This window comes from Megachile rotundata, chromosome 11, assembly GCF_050947335.1.
Source record: "Megachile rotundata isolate GNS110a chromosome 11, iyMegRotu1, whole genome shotgun sequence".
Taxonomy (NCBI): Eukaryota; Metazoa; Arthropoda; class Insecta; order Hymenoptera; family Megachilidae; genus Megachile; species Megachile rotundata.
Genome location: NC_134993.1, coordinates 1,331,173 through 1,354,422, shown reverse-complemented (window position 1 = coordinate 1,354,422; position 23,250 = coordinate 1,331,173).

The window sequence follows — 23,250 nt, the reverse complement described above, 5'->3', positions numbered from 1 at the left end:
TGTGATTGTGATTGTGTGATTGTGATTGTGTGATTGTGATTGTGTGATTGTGATTGTGTGATTGTGATTGTGTGATTGTGATTGTGTGATTGTGATTGTGTGATTGTGATTGTGTGATTGTGATTGTGTGATTTTGATTGTGTGATTGTGATTGTGTGATTGTGATTGTGTGATTGTGATTGTGTGATTGTGATTGTGTGATTGTGATTGTGTGATTGTGATTGTGTGATTGTGATTGTGTGATTGTGATTGTGTGATTGTGATTGTGTGATTGTGATTGTGTGATTGTGATTGAGTGATTGTGATTGTGTGATTGTGATTGTGTGATTGTGATTGTGTGATTGTGATTGTGTGATTGTGATTGTGTGATTGTGATTGTGTGATTGTGATTGTGTGATTGTGATTGTGTGATTGTGATTGTGGGATTGTGATTGTGTGATTGTGATTGTGTGATTGTGATTGTGTGATTGTGATTGTGTGATCGTCATTGCGTGGCCTTGATTGTGTGATGGTGATTGTGTGATCGTGATTGTGTGATAACGATTGTGTGATTGTGATTGTGTGATCGTGATCGTGTGATCGTGATTGTGTGATCGTGATTGTGTGATCGTGATTGTGTGACCGTGATTGTGTGATCGTGATAGTGTGACTGTGATTGTGTGATCGTGATTGTGTGATCGTGGTTGTGTGATCGTGATTGTGTGATCGTGATTGTGTGATTGTGATTGTGTGATTGTGATTGTGTGATTGGGAGTGTGTGATCGTGATTGTGTGACTGTGATTGTGTGATCGTGATTGTGTGATCGTGATTGTGTGATCGTGTTTGTGTGATCGTGATTGTGTGATCGTGATTGTGTGATCGTGACTGTGTGATCGTGATTGTGTGATCGTGATCGTGTGATCGCGACTGTGTGTTTGTGATTGTGTGAACGTGATTGTGTGATCGTGATTGTGTGAGCGTGATTGTGTGATCGTGATTGTGTGGTCGTGATTGTGTGATGGTGATTGTGTGATCGTCATTCTGTGACCTTGATTGTGTGATTGTGATTGTGTGATGGTGATTGTGTGATCGTGATTGTGTGATCGTGATTGTGTGATCGTGATTGTGTGATGGTGATTGTGTGATCGTGATTGTGTGATCGTGATTATGTGATCGTGATTGTGTGATCGTGATTGTGTGATTGTGATTGTGTGATCGTGACTGTGTGATCGTGATTGTGTGATCGTGATCGAGTGATCGCGACTGTGTGTTTGTTATTGTGTGAACGTGATTGTCTGATCGTGATTGTGTGATCGTGATTGTGTGGTCGAGATTGTGTGATGGTGATTGTGTGATCGTCATTGTGTGGCCTTGATTGTGGGATTGTGATTGTGTGATCGTGATCGTGTGATCGTGATCGTGTGATCGTGATCGTGTGATCGCGACTGTGTGTTTGTGATTGTGTTATCGTGATTGTGTGATCGTGATTGTGTGATCGTGATTGTGTGTTTGTGATTGTCTGATTGTGATTGTGATTGTGTGACTGTGTGATTGTGATTTTGTGATAGTGATTGTGTGATCGTGATTGTGTGATCGTGATTGTGTGATCGTGATAGTGTGATCGTGATTGTGTGATCGTGATTGTGTGATCGTGGTTGTGTGATCGTGATTGTGTGATCGTGATTTTGTGATTGTGATTGTGTGATTGTGATTGTGTGATTGGGAGTGTGTGATCGTGATTGTGTGACTGTGATTGTGTGATCGTGATTGTGTGATCGTGATTGTGTGATCGTGTTTGTGTGATCGTGATTGTGTGATCGTGATTGTGTGATCGTGATTGTGTGATCGTGATTGTGTGATGGTGATTGTGTGATTGTGATTGTGTGATCGTGACTGTGTGATCGTGATTGTGTGATCGTGATCGAGTGATCGCGACTGTGTGTTTGTTATTGTGTGAACGTGATTGTCTGATCGTGATTGTGTGTTTGTGATTGTGTGAACGTGATTGTGTGATCGTGATTGTGTGAGCGTGATTGTGTGATCGTGATTGTGTGATCGTGATTGTGTGAGCGTGATTGTGTGATCGTGATTGTGTGGTCGTGATTGTGTGATGGTGATTGTGTGATCGTCATTCTGTGACCTTGATTGTGTGATCGTGATTGTGTGATCGTGATTGTGTGATCGTGATTGTGTGATGGTGATTGTGTGATCGTGATTGTGTGATCGTGATTGTGTGATCGTGATTGTGTGTTTGTGATTGTCTGATTGTGATTGTGATTTTGTAACTGTGTGATTGTGATTTTGTGATAGTGATTGTGTGATCGTGATTGTGTGATCGTGATTGTGTGACCGTGATTGTGTGATCGTGATTGTGTGATCGTGTTTGTGTGATCGTGATTGTGTGATCGTGATTGTGTGATCGTGATTGTGTGATCGTGATTGTGTGATCGTGATTGTGTGATCGTGATTGTGTGATCGTGATTGTGTGATCGTGATTGTGTGATCGTGATTGTGTGATGTGATTGTGTGATTGAGATTGTGATTGTGATTGTGATTGTGATTGTGATTGTGATTGTGATTGTGATTGTGATTGTGATTGTGATTGTGATTGTGATTGTGATTGTGATTGTGATTGTGATTGTGATTGTGATTGTGATTGTGATTGTGATTGCGATTGTGATTGTGATTGTGATTGTGTGACTGTGTGATTGTGATTCTGTGATCGTGATTGTGATTGTGATTGTGATTGTGATTGTGTGACTGTGTGATTGTGATATTGTGATCGTGATTGTGTGATCGTGATTGTGCGATCGTGATTGTGTGATAGCGATTGTGTGATAGCGATTGTGTGATCGTGGTTGTGTGATCGTGATTGTGTGATCGTGTTTTTGTGATCGTGATTGTGTGATTGTGATTGTGTGATCATGATCGTGTGATCGTGATCGTGTGGTCGTGACTGTGTGATTGTGATTGTGTGATAGCGATTGTGTGATAGCGATTTTGTGATCGTGATTGTGTGATCGTGATTGTGTGATCGTGATCGTGTGATCGTGATCGTGTGATCGTGACTGTGTGATCGTGATTGTGATTGTGATTGTGTGATTGTGATTGTGTGACTGTGATTGTGTGATCGTGATAGTGTGATCGTGATTGTGTGATCGTGATTGTGTGATCGTGATTGTGTGATGGTGAGTGTGTGATGGTGATTGTGTGATCGTGATTGTGTGATTGTGATTGTGTGATTGTGATTGTGTGATTGTGATTGTGTGATCGTGATCGTGTGATCGTGACTGTGCGATCGTGATAGTGTGATCGTGATTGTGGGATTGTGACTGTGTGATTGTGTGATCGTGATAGTGTGATTGTGATTGTGTGATTGTGATTGTGTGATCGTGATTGTGGGATTGTGACTGTGTGATTGTGTGATTGTGATTGTGTGATTGTGTGATTGTGTGATAGTGATTGTGTGATCGTGATTGTGTGATCGTGATTGTGTGATCGTGTTTGTGTAATTGTGATTGTGTGATTGTGATTGTGTGACTGTGATTGTGTGATTGTGATTGTGTGATTGTGATTGTGTGATTGTGATTGTGTGGTTGTGATTGTGTGATGGTGATTGTGTGATCGTCATTGTGTCGCCTTGATTGTGTGATGGTGATTGTGTGATCGTGATTGTGTGATAACGATTGTGTGATTGTGATTGTGTGATCGTGATCGTGTGATCGTGATTGTGTGATCGTGACTGTGTGATCGTGATTGTGATTTCGATTGTGCGATTGTGATTGTGTGACTGTGATTGTGTGATCGTGATAGTGTGATCGTGACTGTGTGATCGTGATTGTGTGATCGTGATTGTGTGATGGTGATTGTGTGATCGTGATTGTGTGATTGTGATTGTGTGATCGTGACTGTGTGATCGTGATTGTGTGATCGTGATCGTGTGATCGCGACTGTGTGTTTGTGATTGTGTGAACGTGATTGTGTGATCGTAATTGTGTGAGCGTGATTGTGTGATCGTGATTGTGTGGTCGTGATTGTGTGATGGTGATTGTGTGATCGTCATTCTGTGACCTTGATTGTGTGATTGTGATTGTGTGATGGTGATTGTGTGATCGTGATTGTGTGATCGTGATTGTGTGATCGTGATTGTGTGATGGTGATTGTGTGATGGTGATTGTGTGATCGTGATTGTGTGATTGTGATTGTGTGATAGCGATTGTGTGATAGCGATTGTGTGATCGTGATTGTGTGATCGTGATTGTGTGATCGTGATCGTGTGATCGTGATCGTGTGATCGTGACTGTGTGATCGTGATTGTGATTGTGATTGTGTGATTGTGATTGTGTGACTGTGATTGTGTGATCGCGATAGTGTGATCGTGATTGTGTGATCGTGATTGTGTGATCGTGATTGTGTGATGGTGAGTGTGTGATGGTGATTGTGTGATCGTGATTGTGTGATTGTGATTGTGTGATTGTGATTGTGTGATTGTGATTGTGTGATCGTAATTGTGTGATCGTGATTGTGTGATCGTGATTGTGTGATCGTGATTGTGTGATCGTGATTGTGTGATCGTGATTGTGTGATCGTAATTGTGTGATGTGATTGTGTGATTGTGATTGTGATTGTGATTGTGATTGTGATTGTGATTGTGATTGTGATTGTGATTGTGATTGTGATTGTGATTGTGACTGTGACTGTGAGTGTGATTGTGATTGTGATTGTGATTGTGATTGTGATTGTGATTGTGATTGTGATTGTGATTGTGATTGTGATTGCGATTGTGATTGTGATTGTGATTGTGTGACTGTGTGATTGTGATTCTGTGATCGTGATTGTGATTGTGATTGTGATTGTGATTGTGTGACTGTGTGATTGTGATATTGTGATCGTGATTGTGTGATCGTGATTGTGTGATCGTGATTGTGTGATAGCGATTGTGTGATAGCGATTGTGTGATCGTGGTTGTGTGATCGTGATTGTGTGATCGTGATTGTGTGATCGTGATTGTGTGATCGTGATTGTGTGATTGTGATTGTGTGATCATGATCGTGTGATCGTGATCGTGTGGTCGTGACTGTGTGATCGTGATTGTGATTGTGATTGTGTGATTGTGATTGTTTGACTGTGATTGTGTGATCGTGATAGTCTGATCGTGATTGTGTGATCGTGATTGTGTGATCGTGATTGTGTGATGGTGATTGTGTGATGGTGATTGTGTGATCGTGATTGTGTGATTGTTGTTGTGTGATAGCGATTGTGTGATAGCGATTGTGTGATCGTGATTGTGTGATCGTGATTGTGTGATCGTGATCGTGTGATCGTGATCGTGTGATCGTGACTGTGTGATCGTGATTGTGATTGTGTTTGTGTGATTGTGATTGTGTGACTGTGATTGTGTGATCGTGATAGTGTGATCGTGATTGTGTGATCGTGATTGTGTGATCGTGATTGTGTGATGGTGAGTGTGTGATGGTGATTGTGTGATCGTGATTGTGTGATTGTGATTGTGTGATTGTGATTGTGTGATTGTGATTGTGTGATCGTGATCGTGTGATCGTGACTGTGCGATCGTGATTGTGTGATCGTGATTGTGGGATTGTGACTGTGTGACTGCGTGATTGTGATTGTGTGATCGTGATTGTGTGATTGTGATTGTGTGATCGTGATTGTGGGATTGTGACTGTGTGATTTTGTGATTGTGTGATTGTGATTGTGTGATTGTGATTGTGTGATTGTGATTGTGTGATTGTGATTGTGTGATTGTGATTGTGTGATTGTGATTGTGTGATTGTGATTGTGTGATTGTGATTGTGTGATTGTGATTGTGTGATTGTGATTGTGTGATTGTGATTGTGTGATTGTGATTGTGTGATTGTGATTGTGTGATTGTGATTGTGTGATTGTGATTGTGTGATTGTGATTGTGTGATTGTGATTGTGTGATTGTGATTGTGTGATTGTGATTGTGTGATTGTGATTGTGTGATTGTGATTGTGTGATTGTGATTGTGTGATTGTGATTGTGTGATTGTGATTGTGTGATTGTGATTGTGTGATTGTGATTGTGTGATTGTGATTGTGTGATTGTGATTGTGTGATTGTGATTGTGTGATTGTGATTGTGTGATTGTGATTGTGTGATTGTGATTGTGTGATTGTGATTGTGTGATTGTGATTGTGTGATTGTGATTGTGTGATTGTGATTGTGTGATTGTGATTGTGTGATTGTGATTGTGTGATTGTGATTGTGTGATTGTGATTGTGTGATTGTGATTGTGTGATTGTGATTGTGTGATTGTGATTGTGTGATTGTGATTGTGTGATTGTGATTGTGTGATTGTGATTGTGTGATTGTGATTGTGTGATTGTGATTGTGTGATTGTGATTGTGTGATTGTGATTGTGTGATTGTGATTGTGTGATTGTGATTGTGTGATTGTGATTGTGTGATTGTGATTGTGTGATTGTGATTGTGTGATTGTGATTGTGTGATTGTGATTGTGTGATTGTGATTGTGTGATTGTGATTGTGTGATTGTGATTGTGTGATTGTGATTGTGTGATTGTGATTGTGTGATTGTGATTGTGTGATTGTGATTGTGTGATTGTGATTGTGTGATTGTGATTGTGTGATTGTGATTGTGTGATTGTGATTGTGTGATTGTGATTGTGTGATTGTGATTGTGTGATTGTGATTGTGTGATTGTGATTGTGTGATTGTGATTGTGTGATTGTGATTGTGTGATTGTGATTGTGTGATTGTGATTGTGTGATTGTGATTGTGTGATTGTGATTGTGTGATTGTGATTGTGTGATTGTGATTGTGTGATTGTGATTGTGTGATTGTGATTGTGTGATTGTGATTGTGTGATTGTGATTGTGTGATTGTGATTGTGTGATTGTGATTGTGTGATTGTGATTGTGTGATTGTGATTGTGTGATTGTGATTGTGTGATTGTGATTGTGTGATTGTGATTGTGTGATTGTGATTGTGTGATTGTGATTGTGTGATTGTGATTGTGTGATTGTGATTGTGTGATTGTGATTGTGTGATTGTGATTGTGTGATTGTGATTGTGTGATTGTGATTGTGTGATTGTGATTGTGTGATTGTGATTGTGTGATTGTGATTGTGTGATTGTGATTGTGTGATTGTGATTGTGTGATTGTGATTGTGTGATTGTGATTGTGTGATTGTGATTGTGTGATTGTGATTGTGTGATTGTGATTGTGTGATTGTGATTGTGTGATTGTGATTGTGTGATTGTGATTGTGTGATTGTGATTGTGTGATTGTGATTGTGTGATTGTGATTGTGTGATTGTGATTGTGTGATTGTGATTGTGTGATTGTGATTGTGTGATTGTGATTGTGTGATTGTGATTGTGTGATTGTGATTGAGTGATTGTGATTGTGTGATTGTGATTGTGTGATTGTGATTGTGTGATTGTGATTGTGTGATTGTGATTGTGTGATTGTGATTGTGTGATTGTGATTGTGTGATTGTGATTGTGTGATTGTGATTGTGTGATTGTGATTGTGGGATTGTGATTGTGTGATTGTGATTGTGTGATTGTGATTGTGTGATTGTGATTGTGTGATCGTCATTGCGTGGCCTTGATTGTGTGATGGTGATTGTGTGATCGTGATTGTGTGATAACGATTGTGTGATTGTGATTGTGTGATCGTGATCGTGTGATCGTGATTGTGTGATCGTGACTGTGTGACCGTGATTGTGATTGTGATTGTGTGATTGTGATTGTGTGACTGTGATTGTGTGATCGTGATAGTGTGATCGTGATTGTGTGATCGTGATTGTGTGATCGTGATTGTGTGATGGTGATTGTGTGATCGTGATTGTGTGATTGTGATTGTGTGATCGTGACTGTGTGATCGTGATTGTGTGATCGTGATCGTGTGATCGCGACTGTGTGTTTGTGATTGTGTGAACGTGATTGTGTGATCGTGATTGTGTGAGCGTGATTGTGTGATCGTGATTGTGTGGTCGTGATTGTGTGATGGTGATTGTGTGATCGTCATTCTGTGACCTTGATTGTGTGATTGTGATTGTGTGATGGTGATTGTGTGATCGTGATTGTGTGATCGTGATTGTGTGATCGTGATTGTGTGATGGTGATTGTGTGATCGTGATTGTGTGATCGTGATTATGTGATCGTGATTGTGTGATCGTGATTGTGTGATTGTGATTGTGTGATCGTGACTGTGTGATCGTGATTGTGTGATCGTGATCGAGTGATCGCGACTGTGTGTTTGTTATTGTGTGAACGTGATTGTCTGATCGTGATTGTGTGATCGTGATTGTGTGGTCGAGATTGTGTGATGGTGATTGTGTGATCGTCATTGTGTGGCCTTGATTGTGGGATTGTGATTGTGTGATCGTGATCGTGTGATCGTGATCGTGTGATCGTGATCGTGTGATCGCGACTGTGTGTTTGTGATTGTGTTATCGTGATTGTGTGATCGTGATTGTGTGATCGTGATTGTGTGTTTGTGATTGTCTGATTGTGATTGTGATTGTGTGACTGTGTGATTGTGATTTTGTGATAGTGATTGTGTGATCGTGATTGTGTGATCGTGATTGTGTGACCGTGATTGTGTGATCGTGATAGTGTGATCGTGATTGTGTGATCGTGATTGTGTGATCGTGGTTGTGTGATCGTGATTGTGTGATCGTGATTGTGTGATTGTGATTGTGTGATTGTGATTGTGTGATTGGGAGTGTGTGATCGTGATTGTGTGACTGTGATTGTGTGATCGTGATTGTGTGATCGTGATTGTGTGATCGTGTTTGTGTGATCGTGATTGTGTGATCGTGATTGTGTGATCGTGACTGTGTGATCGTGATTGTGTGATCGTGATCGTGTGATCGCGACTGTGTGTTTGTGATTGTGTGAACGTGATTGTGTGATCGTGATTGTGTGAGCGTGATTGTGTGATCGTGATTGTGTGGTCGTGATTGTGTGATGGTGATTGTGTGATCGTCATTCTGTGACCTTGATTGTGTGATTGTGATTGTGTGATGGTGATTGTGTGATCGTGATTGTGTGATCGTGATTGTGTGATCGTGATTGTGTGATGGTGATTGTGTGATCGTGATTGTGTGATCGTGATTATGTGATCGTGATTGTGTGATCGTGATTGTGTGATTGTGATTGTGTGATCGTGACTGTGTGATCGTGATTGTGTGATCGTGATCGAGTGATCGCGACTGTGTGTTTGTTATTGTGTGAACGTGATTGTCTGATCGTGATTGTGTGATCGTGATTGTGTGGTCGAGATTGTGTGATGGTGATTGTGTGATCGTCATTGTGTGGCCTTGATTGTGGGATTGTGATTGTGTGATCGTGATCGTGTGATCGTGATCGTGTGATCGTGATCGTGTGATCGCGACTGTGTGTTTGTGATTGTGTTATCGTGATTGTGTGATCGTGATTGTGTGATCGTGATTGTGTGTTTGTGATTGTCTGATTGTGATTGTGATTGTGTGACTGTGTGATTGTGATTTTGTGATAGTGATTGTGTGATCGTGATTGTGTGATCGTGATTGTGTGATCGTGATAGTGTGATCGTGATTGTGTAATCGTGATTGTGTGATCGTGGTTGTGTGATCGTGATTGTGTGATCGTGATTTTGTGATTGTGATTGTGTGATTGTGATTGTGTGATTGGGAGTGTGTGATCGTGATTGTGTGACTGTGATTGTGTGATCGTGATTGTGTGATCGTGATTGTGTGATCGTGTTTGTGTGATCGTGATTGTGTGATCGTGATTGTGTGATCGTGATTGTGTGATCGTGATTGTGTGATGGTGATTGTGTGATTGTGATTGTGTGATCGTGACTGTGTGATCGTGATTGTGTGATCGTGATCGAGTGATCGCGACTGTGTGTTTGTTATTGTGTGAACGTGATTGTCTGATCGTGATTGTGTGTTTGTGATTGTGTGAACGTGATTGTGTGATCGTGATTGTGTGAGCGTGATTGTGTGATCGTGATTGTGTGATCGTGATTGTGTGAGCGTGATTGTGTGATCGTGATTGTGTGGTCGTGATTGTGTGATGGTGATTGTGTGATCGTCATTCTGTGACCTTGATTGTGTGATCGTGATTGTGTGATCGTGATTGTGTGATCGTGATTGTGTGATGGTGATTGTGTGATCGTGATTGTGTGATCGTGATTGTGTGATCGTGATTGTGTGTTTGTGATTGTCTGATTGTGATTGTGATTTTGTAACTGTGTGATTGTGATTTTGTGATAGTGATTGTGTGATCGTGATTGTGTGATCGTGATTGTGTGACCGTGATTGTGTGATCGTGATTGTGTGATCGTGTTTGTGTGATCGTGATTGTGTGATCGTGATTGTGTGATCGTGATTGTGTGATCGTGATTGTGTGATCGTGATTGTGTGATCGTGATTGTGTGATCGTGATTGTGTGATCGTGATTGTGTGATCGTGATTGTGTGATCGTGATTGTGTGATGTGATTGTGTGATTGAGATTGTGATTGTGATTGTGATTGTGATTGTGATTGTGATTGTGATTGTGATTGTGATTGTGATTGTGATTGTGATTGTGATTGTGATTGTGATTGTGATTGTGATTGTGATTGTGATTGTGATTGCGATTGTGATTGTGATTGTGATTGTGTGACTGTGTGATTGTGATTCTGTGATCGTGATTGTGATTGTGATTGTGATTGTGATTGTGTGACTGTGTGATTGTGATATTGTGATCGTGATTGTGTGATCGTGATTGTGCGATCGTGATTGTGTGATAGCGATTGTGTGATAGCGATTGTGTGATCGTGGTTGTGTGATCGTGATTGTGTGATCGTGTTTTTGTGATCGTGATTGTGTGATTGTGATTGTGTGATCATGATCGTGTGATCGTGATCGTGTGGTCGTGACTGTGTGATTGTGATTGTGTGATAGCGATTGTGTGATAGCGATTTTGTGATCGTGATTGTGTGATCGTGATTGTGTGATCGTGATCGTGTGATCGTGATCGTGTGATCGTGACTGTGTGATCGTGATTGTGATTGTGATTGTGTGATTGTGATTGTGTGACTGTGATTGTGTGATCGTGATAGTGTGATCGTGATTGTGTGATCGTGATTGTGTGATCGTGATTGTGTGATGGTGAATGTGTGATGGTGATTGTGTGATCGTGATTGTGTGATTGTGATTGTGTGATTGTGATTGTGTGATTGTGATTGTGTGATCGTGATCGTGTGATCGTGACTGTGCGATCGTGATAGTGTGATCGTGATTGTGGGATTGTGACTGTGTGATTGTGTGATCGTGATTGTGTGATTGTGATTGTGTGATTGTGATTGTGTGATCGTGATTGTGGGATTGTGACTGTGTGATTGTGTGATTGTGATTGTGTGATTGTGTGATTGTGTGATAGTGATTGTGTGATCGTGATTGTGTGATCGTGATTGTGTGATCGTGTTTGTGTAATTGTGATTGTGTGATTGTGATTGTGTGATTGTGATTGTGTGATTGTGATTGTGTGATTGTGATTGTGTGATTGTGATTGTGTGGTTGTGATTGTGTGATGGTGATTGTGTGATCGTCATTGTGTCGCCTTGATTGTGTGATGGTGATTGTGTGATCGTGATTGTGTGATAACGATTGTGTGATTGTGATTGTGTGATCGTGATCGTGTGATCGTGATTGTGTGATCGTGACTGTGTGATCGTGATTGTGATTGTGATTGTGCGATTGTGATTGTGTGACTGTGATTGTGTGATCGTGATAGTGTGATCGTGACTGTGTGATCGTGATTGTGTGATCGTGATTGTGTGATGGTGATTGTGTGATCGTGATTGTGTGATTGTGATTGTGTGATCGTGACTGTGTGATCGTGATTGTGTGATCGTGATCGTGTGATCGCGACTGTGTGTTTGTGATTGTGTGAACGTGATTGTGTGATCGTAATTGTGTGAGCGTGATTGTGTGATCGTGATTGTGTGGTCGTGATTGTGTGATGGTGATTGTGTGATCGTCATTCTGTGACCTTGATTGTGTGATTGTGATTGTGTGATGGTGATTGTGTGATCGTGATTGTGTGATCGTGATTGTGTGATCGTGATTGTGTGATGGTGATTGTGTGATGGTGATTGTGTGATCGTGATTGTGTGATTGTGATTGTGTGATAGCGATTGTGTGATAGCGATTGTGTGATCGTGATTGTGTGATCGTGATTGTGTGATCGTGATCGTGTGATCGTGATCGTGTGATCGTGACTGTGTGATCGTGATTGTGATTGTGATTGTGTGATTGTGATTGTGTGACTGTGATTGTGTGATCGCGATAGTGTGATCGTGATTGTGTGATCGTGATTGTGTGATCGTGATTGTGTGATGGTGAGTGTGTGATGGTGATTGTGTGATCGTGATTGTGTGATTGTGATTGTGTGATTGTGATTGTGTGATTGTGATTGTGTGATTGTGATTGTGTGAGCGTGATCGTGTGATCGTGACTGTGCGATCGTGATTGTGTGATCGTGATTGTGGGATTGTGCCTGTGTGACTGCGTGATTGTGATTGTGTGATCGTGATTGTGTGATTGTGATTGTGTGATTGTGATTGTGTGATCGTGATTGTGGGATTGTGACTGTGTGATTGTGTGATTGTGTGATAGTGATTGTGTGATCGTGATTGTGTGATCGTGATTGTGTGATCGTGATTGTGTGATTGTGTTTGTGTAATTGTGATTGTGTGATTGTGATTGTGTGACTGTGATTGTGTGACTCTGATTGTGTGATTGTGATTGTGTGATTGTGATTGTGTGATTGTGATTGTGTGATCGTGATCGTGTGATCGTGACTGTGCGATCGTGATTGTGTGATCGTGATTGTGGGATTGTGACTGTGTGATTGTGTGATTGTGATTGTGTGACTGTGATTGTGTGATTGTGATTGTGGGATTGTGATTGTGTGATTGTGTGATTGTGATTGTGATTGTGATTGTGATTGTGATAGTGTGACTGCGTGATTGTGATTGTGTGATCGTGATTGTGTGATTGTGATTGTGTGATTGTGATTGTGTGATCGTGATTGTGTGATTGTGACTGTGTGATTGTGTGATTGTGTGATTGTGTGATAGTGATTGTGTGATCGTGATTGCGTGATCGTGATTGTGTGATAGTGTTTGTGTAATTGTGATTGTGTGATTGTGATTGTGTGACTGTGATTGTGTGACTGTGATTGTGTGATTGTGATTGTGTGATTGTGATTGTGTGATTGTGATTGTGTGACTGTGATTGTGTGATTGTGATCGAGATCGTGATTGTGATTGTGTGATTGTGATTGTGTGATTGTGATTGTGTGATTGTGATTGTGTGATTGTGATTGTGTGATTGTGATTGTGTGATTGTGATTGTGTGATTGTGATTGTGTGATTGTGATTGTGTGATTGTGATTGTGTGATTGTGATTGTGTGATTGTGATTGTGTGATTGTGATTGTGTGATTGTGATTGTGTGATTGTGATTGTGTGATTGTAATTGTGTGATTGTGATTGTGTGATTGTGATTGTGTGATTGTGATTGTGTGATTGTGATTGTGTGATTGTGATTGTGTGATTGTGATTGTGTGATTGTGATTGTGTGATTGTGATTGTGTGATCGTGATTGTGTGAGCGTGATTGTGTGATCGTGATTGTGTGGTCGTGATTGTGTGATGGTGATTGTGTGATCGTCATTCTGTGACCTTGATTGTGTGATTGTGATTGTGTGATGGTGATTGTGTGATCGTGATTGTGTGATCGTGATTGTGTGATCGTGATTGTGTGATGGTGATTGTGTGATCGTGATTGTGTGATCGTGATTATGTGATCGTGATTGTGTGATCGTGATTGTGTGATTGTGATTGTGTGATCGTGACTGTGTGATCGTGACTGTGTGATCGTGATTGTGATTGTGATTGTGTGATTGTGATTGTGTGACTGTGATTGTGTGATCGTGATAGTGTGATCGTGACTGTGTGATCGTGATTGTGTGATCGTGATTGTGTGATGGTGATTGTGTGATCGTGATTGTGTGATTGTGATTGTGTGATCGTGACTGTGTGATCGTGATTGTGTGATCGTGATCGTGTGATCGCGACTGTGTGTTTGTGATTGTGTGAACGTGATTGTGTGATCGTGATTGTGTGAGCGTGATTGTGTGATCGTGATTGTGTGGTCGTGATTGTGTGATGGTGATTGTGTGATCGTCATTCTGTGACCTTGATTGTGTGATTGTGATTGTGTGATGGTGATTGTGTGATCGTGATTGTGTGATCGTGATTGTGTGATCGTGATTGTGTGATGGTGATTGTGTGATGGTGATTGTGTGATCGTGATTGTGTGATTGTGATTGTGTGATAGCGATTGTGTGATAGCGATTGTGTGATCGTGATTGTGTGATCGTGATTGTGTGATCGTGATCGTGTGATCGTGATCGTGTGATCGTGACTGTGTGATCGTGATTGTGATTGTGATTGTGTGATTGTGATTGTGTGACTGTGATTGTGTGATTGTGATTGTGTGATCGTGATCGTGTGATCGTGACTGTGCGATCGTGATTGTGTGATCGTGATTGTGGGATTGTGCCTGTGTGACTGCGTGATTGTGATTGTGTGATCGTGATTGTGTGATCGTGATTGTGTGATTGTGTTTGTGTAATTGTGATTGTGTGATTGTGATTGTGTGACTGTGATTGTGTGACTCTGATTGTGTGATTGTGATTGTGTGATTGTGATTGTGTGATTGTGATTGTGTGATCGTGATCGTGTGATCGTGACTGTGCGATCGTGATTGTGTGATCGTGATTGTGGGATTGTGACTGTGTGATTGTGTGATTGTGATTGTGTGACTGTGATTGTGTGATTGTGATTGTGGGATTGTGATTGTGTGATTGTGTGATTGTGATTGTGATTGTGATTGTGATTGTGATTGTGATTGTGATAGTGTGACTGCGTGATTGTGATTGTGTGATCGTGATTGTGTGATTGTCATTGTGTGATTGTGATTGTGTGATCGTGATTGTGTGATTGTGACTGTGTGATTGTGTGATTGTGTGATTGTGTGATAGTGATTGTGTGATCGTGATTGCGTGATCGTGATTGTGTGATAGTGTTTGTGTAATTGTGATTGTGTGATTGTGATTGTGTGACTGTGATTGTGTGACTGTGATTGTGTGATTGTGATTGTGTGATTGTGATTGTGTGATTGTGATTGTGTGACTGTGATTGTGTGATTGTGATCGAGATCGTGATTGTGATTGTGTGATTGTGATTGTGTGATTGTGATTGTGTGATTGTGATTGTGTGATTGTGATTGTGTGATTGTGATTGTGTGATTGTGATTGTGTGATTGTGATTGTGTGATTGTGATTGTGTGATTGTGATTGTGTGATTGTGATTGTGTGATTGTGATTGTGTGATTGTGATTGTGTGATTGTGATTGTGCGATTGTGATTGTGCGATTGTGATTGTGCGATTGTGATTGTGCGATTGTGATTGTGAGATTGTGATTGTGTGATTGTGATTGTGTGATTGTGATTGTGTGATTGTGATTGTTTGATTGTGATTGTGTGATTGTGATTGTGTGATTGTGATTGTGTGATTGTGATTGTGTGATTGTGATTGAGTGATTGTGATTGTGTGATTGTGATTGTGTGATTGTGATTGTGTGATTGTGATTGTGTGATTGTGATTGTGTGATTGTGATTGTGTGATTGTGATTGTGTGATTGTGATTGTGTGATTGTGATTGTGTGATTGTGATTGTGTGATTGTGATTGTGTGATTGTGATTGTGTGATTGTGATTGTGTGATTGTGATTGTGTGATGGTGATTGTGTGATCGTCATTGTGTGGCCTTGATTGTGTGATGGTGATTGTGTGATCGTGATTGTGTGATAACGATTGTGTGATTGTGATTGTGTGATCGTGATTGTGTGGTCGAGATTGTGTGATCGTCATTGTGTGGCCTTGATTGTGGGATTGTGATTGTGTGATCGTGATCGTGTGATCGTGATCGTGTGATCGTGATCGTGTGATCGTGATCGTGTGATCGTGATCGTCTGATCGCGACTGTGTGTTTGTGATTGTGTGATCGTGATTGTGTGATCGTGATTGTGTGATCGTGATTGTGTGATCGAGATTGTGTGATCGTGATTGTGTGATCGTGATTGTGTGATTGTGATTGTGTGATCGTGACTGTGTGATCGTGATTGTGTGATCGTGATCGAGTGATCGCGACTGTGTGTTTGTTATTGTGTGAACGTGATTGTGTGATCGTGATTGTGTGATCGTGATTGTGTGGTCGAGATTGTGTGATCGTCATTGTGTGGCCTTGATTGTGGGATTGTGATTGTGTGATCGTGATCGTGTGATCGTGATCGTGTGATCGTGATCGTGTGATCGTGATCGTGTGATCGTGATCGTGTGATCGCGACTGTGTGTTTGTGATTGTGTGATCGTGATTGTGTGATCGTGATTGTGTGATCGTGATTGTGTGATCGTGATTGTGTGATCGAGATTGTGTGTTTGTGATTGTCTGATTGTGATTGTGATTGTGTGACTGTGTGATTGTGATTGTGTGATTGTGATTGTGTGACTGTGATTGTGTGATCGTGATAGTCTGATCGTGATTGTGTGATCGTGATTGTGTGATCGTGATTGTGTGATGGTGATTGTGTGATGGTGATTGTGTGATCGTGATTGTGTGATTGTGATTGTGTGATAGCGATTGTGTGATAGCGATTGTGTGATCGTGATTGTGTGATCGTGATTGTGTGATCGTGATCGTGTGATCGTGATCGTGTGATCGTGACTGTGTGATCGTGATTGTGATTGTGATTGTGTGATTGTGATTGTGTGACTGTGATTGTGTGATCGTGATAGTGTGATCGTGATTGTGTGATCGTGATTGTGTGATCGTGATTGTGTGATGGTGAGTGTGTGATGGTGATTGTGTGATCGTGATTGTGTGATCGTGTTTGTGTAATTGTGATTGTGTGATTGTGATTGTGTGACTGTGATTGTGTGACTGTGATTGTGTGATTGTGATTGTGTGATTGTGATTGTGTGATTGTGATTGTGTGATTGTGATTGTGTGATTGTGATTGTGTGATCGTGATTGTGTGATCGTGAATGTGTGATCGTGATTGTGTGATGGTGATTGTCTGATGGTGATTGTGTGATCGTGATTGTGTGATCGTGATTGTGTGATAGCGATTGTGTGATAGCGATTGTGTGATCGTGATTGTGTGATCGTGATTGTGTGATCGTGATCGTGTGATCGTGATCGTGTGATCGTGACTGTGTGATCGTGATTGTGATTGTGATTGTGTGATTGTGATTGTGTGACTGTGATTGTGTGATCGTGATAGTGTGATCGTGATTGTGTGATCGTGATTGTGTGATCGTGATTGTGTGATGGTGAGTGTGTGATGGTGATTGTGTGATCGTGATTGTGTGATTGTGATTGTGTGATTGTGATTGTGTGATTGTGATTGTGTGATCGTGATCGTGCGATCGTGATTGTGTGATCGTGATTGTGGGATTGTGCCTGTGTGACTGCGTGATTGTGATTGTGTGATCGTGATTGTGTGATTGTGATTGTGTGATTGTGATTGTGTGATCGTGATTGTGGGATTGTGACTGTGTGATTGTGTGATTGTGTGATAGTGATTGTGTGATCGTGATTGTGTGATCGTGATTGTGTGATCGTGTTTGTGTAATTGTGATTGTGTGATTGTGATTGTGTGACTGTGATTGTGTGACTGTGATTGTGTGATTGTGATTGTGTGATTGTGATTGTGTGATTGTGATTGTGTGATTGTGATTGTGTGATTGTGATCGTGTGATCGTGACTGTGCGATCGTGATTGTGTGATCGTGATTGTGGGATTGTGACTGTGTGATTGTGTGATTGTGATTGTGTGACTGTGATTGTGTGATTGTGATTGTGTGATTGTGATTGTGGGATTGTGATTGTGTGATTGTGTGATTGTGATTGTGATTGTGATTGTGATTGTGATTGTGATAGTGTGACTGCGTGATTGTGATTGTGTGATCGTGATTGTGTGATTGTGATTGTGTGATTGTGATTGTGTGATCGTGATTGTGTGATTGTGACTGTGTGATTGTGTGATTGTGTGATTGTGTGATTGTGTGATTGTGTGATAGTGATTGTGTGATCGTGATTGCGTGATCGTGATTGTGTGATAGTGTTTGTGTAATTGTGATTGTGTGATTGTGATTGTGTGACTGTGATTGTGTGATTGTGATTGTGTGATTGTGATTGTGGGATTGTGATTGTGTGATTGTGTGATTGTGATTGTGATTGTGATTGTGATTGTGATTGTGATAGTGTGACTGCGTGATTGTGATTGTGTGATCGTGATTGTGTGATTGTGATTGTGTGATTGTGATTGTGTGATCGTGATTGTGTGATTGTGACTGTGTGATTGTGTGATTGTGTGATTGTGTGATTGTGTGATTGTGTGATAGTGATTGTGTGATCGTGATTGCGTGATCGTGATTGTGTGATAGTGTTTGTGTAATTGTGATTGTGTGATTGTGATTGTGTGACTGTGATTGTGTGACTGTGATTGTGTGATTGTGATTGTGTGATTGTGATTGTGTGACTGTGATTGTGTGATTGTGATTGTGGGATTGTGATTGTGTGGTTGTGTGATTGTGATTGTGTGATCGAGATCGTGATTGTGATTGTGTGATTGTGATTGTGTGATTGTGATTGTGTGATTGTGATTGTGTGATTGTGATTGTGTGATTGTGATTGTGTGATTGTGATTGTGTGATTGTGATTGTGTGATTGTGATTGTGTGATTGTGATTGTGTGATTGTGATTGTGTGATTGTGATTGTGTGATTGTGATTGTGTGATTGTGATTGTGTGATTGTGATTGTGTGATTGTGATTGTGTGATTGTGATTGTGTGATTGTGATTGTGTGATTGTGATTGTGTGATTGTGATTGTGTGATTGTGATTTTGTGATTGTGATTGTGTGATTGTGATTGTGTGATTGTGATTGTGTGATTGTGATTGCGTGATTGTGATTGCGTGATTGTGATTGCGTGATTGTGATTGCGTGATTGTGATTGCGTGATCGTGATTGTGTGATCGTGATTGTGTGATCGTGATTGTGTGATCGTGATTGTGTGATGGTGATTGTGTGATCGTGATTGTGTGATCGTGATTATGTGATCGTGATTGTGTGATCGTGATTGTGTGATTGTGATTGCGTGATCGTGACTGTGTGATCGTGATTGTGTGATCGTGATCGAGTGATCGCGACTGTGTGTTTGTTATTGTGTGAACGTGATTGTGTGATCGTGATTGTGTGATCGTGATTGTGTGATCGTGATTGTGTGATCGTGATTGTGTGGTCGAGATTGTGTGATGGTGATTGTGTGATCGTCATTGTGTGGCCTTGATTGTGGGATTGTGATTGTGTGATCGTGATCGTGTGATCGTGATCGTGTGATCGCGACTGTGTGTTTGTGATTGTGTGATCGTGATTGTGTGATCGTGATTGTGTGATCGTGATTGTGTGTTTGTGATTGTCTGATTGTGATTGTGATTGTGTGACTGTGTGATTGTGATTTTGTGATAGTGATTGTGGGATCGTGATTGTGTGATCGTGATTGTGTGACCGTGATTGTGTGATCGTGATAGTGTGATCGTGATTGTGTGATCGTGATTGTGTGATCGTGATTGTGTGATCGTGATTGTGTGATCGTGATTGTGTGATCGTGATTGTGTGATTGTGATTGTGTGATCGTGATTGTGTGATCGTGATTGTGTGACCGTGATTGTGTGATCGTGATTGTGTGATCGTGATTGTGTGATCGTGATTGTGTGATCGTGATTGTGTGATCGTGATTGTGTGATCGTGATTGTGTGATCGTGATTGTGTGATCGTGATTGTGTGATGTGATTGTGTGATTGTGATTGTGATTGTGATTGTGATTGTGATTGTGATTGTGATTGTGATTGTGATTGTGATTGTGATTGTGATTGTGATTGTGATTGTGATTGTGATTGTGATTGTGATTGTGATTGTGATTGTGATTGTGATTGTGATTGTGATTGTGATTGTGATTGTGATTGTGATTGTGATTGTGATTGAGATTGTGATTGTGATTGTGATTGTGATTGTGATTGTGATTGTGATTGTGATTGTGATTGTGATTGTGATTGTGATTGTGATTGTGATTGTGATTGTGATTGTGATTGTGATTGTGATTGTGATTGTGATTGTGATTGTGATTGTGATTGTGATTGTGATTGTGATTGTGATTGCGATTGTGATTGTGATTGTGATTGTGTGAGTGTGTGATTATGATTCTGTGATCGTGATTGTGATTGTGATTGTGATTGTGATTGTGTGACTGTGTGATTGTGATATTGTGATCGTGATTGTGTGATCGTGATTGTGCGATCGTGATTGTGTGATAGCGATTGTGTGATAGCGATTGTGTGATCGTGGTTGTGTGATCGTGATTGTGTGGTCGTGATTGTGTGATCGTGATTGTGTGATCGTGTTTGTGTGATTGTGATTGTGTGACTGTGATTGTGCGACTGTGATTGTGTGATTGTGATTGTGTGATTGTGATTGTGTGATTGTGATTGTGTGACTGTGATTGTGTGATTGTGATTGTGGGATTGTGATTGTGTGATTGTGTGATTGTGATTGTGATTGTGATTCTGATTGTGTGATCGTGATTGTGTGATTGTGATTGTGTGATTGTGATTGTGTGATCGTGATTGTGTGATTGTGACTGTGTGATTGTGTGATTGTGTGATTGTGTGATAGTGATTGTGTGATCGTGATTGTGTGATCGTGATTGTGTGATCGTGTTTGTGTAATCGTGATTGTGTGATTGTGATTGTGTGACTGTGATTGTGCGACTGTGATTGTGTGATTGTGATTGTGTGATTGTGATTGTGTGATTGTGATTGTGTGACTGTGATTGTGTGATTGTGATTGTGGGATTGTGATTGTGTGATTGTGTGATTGTGATTGTGTGATCGAGATCGTGATTGTGATTGTGTGATAGTGATTGTGTGATTGTGATTGTGATTGTGTGATTGTGATTGTGTGATCGTGATTGTGTGGTCGAGATTGTGTGATGGTGATTGTGTGATCGTCATTGTGTGGCGTTGATTGTGTGATTGTGACTGTGTGATCGTGATCGTGTGATCGTGATCGTGTGATCGTGATCGTGTGATCGTGATCGTGCGATCGTGATCGTGCGATCGTGATCGTGTGATCGTGATCGTGTGATCGTGATCGTGTGATCGTGATCGTGTGAGCGTGATCGTGTGATCGCGACTGTATGTTTGTGATTGTGTGATTGTGATTGAGTGATCGTGATTGTGTGATCGTGATTGTGTGATTGTGATTGTGTGATCGTGATTGTGTGATGGTGATTGTGTGATCGTCATTGTGTGACCTTGATTGTGTGATTGTGGTTGTGTGATTTTGATTGTGTGATTGTGATTGTGTGATTGTGATTGTGTGATCGTGATTGTGTCATCGTGATTGTGTGATCGCGACTGTGTGATCGTGATTGTGTGATCGTGATTGTGTGATCGTGATTGTGTGATCGTGATTGTGTGACTGTGTGATTGTCTGATTGTGTGATTGTGATTGTGTGATTGTGATTGTGTGATTGTGATTGTGTGATTGTGATCGTGTGATTGTGATTGTGTGATTGTGATTGTGTGATTGTGATTGTGTGATTGTGATTGTGTGATTGTGATTGTGTGATTGTGATTGTGTGATTGTGATTGTGTGATTGTGATTGTGTGATTGTGATTGTGTGATTGTGATTGTGTGATTGTGATTGTGTGATTGTGATTGTGTGATTGTGATTGTGTGATTGTGATTGTGTGATTGTGATTGTGTGATTGTGATTGTGTGATTGTGATTGTGTGATTGTGATTGTGTGATTGTGATTGTGTGATTGTGATTGTGTGATTGTGATTGTGTGATTGTGATTGTGTGATTGTGATTGTGTGATTGTGATTGTGAGATTGTGATTGTGTGATTGTGATTGCATGATTGTGATTGTGTCATTGTGATTGTGTGATTGTGATTGCGTGATTGTGATTGTGTGATCGTGATTGTGTGATCGTGATTGTGTGATCGTGATTGTGTTATCGTGATTGTGTGATCGTGATAGTGTGATCGTGATTGTGTGATTGTGTGATTGTCTGATTGTGTTATTGTGATTGTGTGATTGCGATTGTGATATTGTGATTGTGTGATTGTGGTTGTTTGATCTTGACTGTGTGATCGTGATTGTGTGATCGTGATCGAGTGATCGCGACTGTGTGTTTGTGATTGTGTGAACGTGATTGTGTGATCGTGATTGTGTGATCGTGATTGTGTGGTCGTGATTGTGTGATGGTGATGGTGTGATCGTCATTGTGTGACCTTGATTGTGTGACTGTGATTGTGTGATCGTGATCGTGTGATCGTGGTCGTGTGATCGCGACTGTGTGTTTGTGATTGTGTGATTGTGATTGTGTGATAGTGATTGTGTGATCGTGATTGTGTGATTGTGATTGTGTGATCGTGATTGTGTGATCGTGATTGTGTGATGGTGATTGTGTGATCGTGATTGTGTGCTCGTGATTGTGTGATTGTGATTGTGTGATTGTTATTGTGTGATCGTGATCGTGTGATCGTGACTGTGTGATCGTAATTGTGTGATCGTGATTGTGGGATCGTGACAGTGTGATTGTGATTGTGTGATTGTGATTGTGTGATCGTGATTGTGTGATCGTGATTGTGGGATTGTGACTGTGTGATTGTGTGATTGTGGGATTGTGATTGTGGGATTGTGATTGTGGGATTGTGATTGTGTGATTGTGATTGTGTGATTGTGATTGTGTGATTGTGATTGTGTGATTGTGATTGTGTGATTGTGATTGTGTGATTGTGATTGTGAGATTGTGATTGTGTGATTGTGATTGTATGATTGTGATTGTGTGATTGTGATTGTGTGATTGTGATTGCGTGATTGTGATTGCGTGATCGCGATTGTGTGATCGCGATTGTGTGATCGTGATTGTGTGATGGTGATTGTGTGATGGTGATTGTGTGATCGTGATTGTGTGATAACGATTGTGTGATTGTGATTGTGTGATCGTGATTGTGTGATCGTGATTGTGTGATCGTGATTGTGTGATCGTGATTGTGTGATCGTGATTGTGTGATCGTGATTGTGTG